Source organism: Rhinolophus sinicus, chromosome 3 (genome assembly GCF_057876585.1).
Source record: "Rhinolophus sinicus isolate RSI-liver-muscle chromosome 3, RSI-T2T, whole genome shotgun sequence".
Classification (NCBI taxonomy): domain Eukaryota; kingdom Metazoa; phylum Chordata; class Mammalia; order Chiroptera; family Rhinolophidae; genus Rhinolophus; species Rhinolophus sinicus.
Window position 1 is genome coordinate 152,241,556 of NC_142503.1, and position 2,081 is coordinate 152,243,636.

Consider the following 2,081-nt stretch of genomic DNA (forward strand, 5'->3'; position numbering starts at 1 on the left):
TGTGAAGGAAATCAGCAACTTTAAAAGCATTTCCAAAGATAAGCTATTATTTTTGGTCTTTCATTATTTCATGTATACAAAAATTTTCTCCCTGCTGAAATTACAATCTCTTTCAAGGGATAAGCACTCTACCTATACTTATTTTCTACCCCACAGTAATTTGTACCATGCAAAGCCTATTGTGGCTACCCAATAAATACCATCTTAGCTCAATATGTTTTTAAAAAGATGGAAGCAGGTCCACAGAATCAAGACTATCTATTGTTTGCAATTCTAGTGACCAACACTTGTATACTGTGCTCCCAGAGTCCTTAGGATATCGTTATGTACATTGTCACATTTGATTAGCACAAGTCTTTTTTTAAATACATATTTAACTTAATTTATCATTGTCATTTAAAGCTTGATTTTATAAAACACAAAAAGACATTTAAGAGTTCTGTAACACCAGAATTTAAACAGTAGAAATATTGATAGCTTTGTGGGTATAAGTTATATAAATTAAAATAAAATAATTTGAGATTTTTTTCAATATGGAAACTATACAAATGAAATGAATGGCAAAAGGACCTAATAGTAATATTTTGTTAATTATGGATTATCAGTTACTTTAGGACTAAATAAAGATTTTGAATATTCAAACTTCTTTTGCTGTGTGTCTTATTTAAATATTTCTCTACCTATATTTTGAGTCAAGATACTTGACCAAAAGTTCTGATTTAGGGAGGCATTTAGCTTTTTTTTTTTTTTTTTTCCCAAAACTTTTATTTATTTTAAGTGTATTTCTCTAGGACACATCAGCTCCAAGTCAAGTAGTTGTTTCAATATAGTTGTGGAGGCACAGCTCACAGTAGCCCATGTGGGGATCGAACTGGCAACCCTGGTGTTATGAGCATTGTGCTCTAACCAACTGAGCTAACCAGCTGCCCCAAGGCATTTAGTTTTATAGGAAGTTTTTCCATCTACAGTTACCACCTTCAAAGGAATTGACATTATCGTGCCGATGTAATTTTGCTGGTTCCCTTTTGGACAGTATGCAAAAAATTATGTGAACCCTATGGAAAGACAAACAGGTAACAAAAAATGGGACAATTAAGCATGGTTCAGTAGAGTATGTTAAGTTTCCCCATCTAAAAATTAGCCAATGAAATAAAATATATGAACTACAGTTCACTTGGTTTTAGGAAAAGCATATTTGAAAATTACAGTATTGTTCTCATCTCATCTTTAGTCACTGACAGGGATTTTGCGGGCCACCATGCTATTTACTTTGTGGATTGTAGTAGCGAATGAACGAAGACAGACTTGCTCAGAATTGGTAATGAACTGTGATCCCAACTCTTCCCATTTTTCAGGTACAACCAAATCTTTGTCTGCATAAATCAGTAGATCATATGAACAAGGAACTTCCAACAGTGGCAGAAATGTCGCTGTAGCTGTGATCTGTCTGGTCACTGAACAGAGTTCATCTTGGATAGCTTTCTGAGACTTCTCTGGGTATACTGTCCTCTTTGGCAGTCCTGTCATACTCAATATCAAACTGCCGTCTTTCAAGGACCTCACCACTCTCAATATTTGAGATGACTACCACCAGTTTCTGAACTGAACACTTGTATGACCAATCTTTTAGTTGTTCCACCACATTATTTAGGTATTTCATGAGCTCAGGATCAGAGTTTACAAGGAAGGTGAGTCCATATTTCTGCACTCGAGTAAAGGCTTCAGATGAATATATGCCATGCTGATATAAAATGCTGTTGATGCCAGATGAGAAGAACTCGGCCATGATTTCCGCACTCCCGTGCAGGGTGATGCCTTGCTCCTGGAAGAGCAGCAGCGGCATGGCCAGGCCCACAGAGGGGGCATGTGCCCACTTGCAGATGGTGACCACAGGGCTCCTGATTCACACAAGTCTTGTGGCAGAGGGTAGTTCATGGTGATAGCTACAATTTACTGGACAAGATAAAGCTCAGCTTAAATGATTTGCCCAAAATCACCCAGTCAGTAATGACATGACAACTTTCACAATTTCCTGTAATACCACACAGCTCATTCAAATGACTTGTAGTTGGAACAACTCT

The 2,081-nt window shown here is 37.0% G+C and overlaps 1 pseudogene; it reads right to left on the bottom strand.

Moving 5' to 3' along the window:
• Positions 1 to 1,227: 1,227 nt before the first annotated feature.
• On the bottom strand, positions 1,228 to 1,843 carry LOC109447657 (mitotic spindle assembly checkpoint protein MAD2A pseudogene; annotated as a pseudogene).
• Between the last annotated feature and the right edge of the window lie 238 nt (positions 1,844 to 2,081).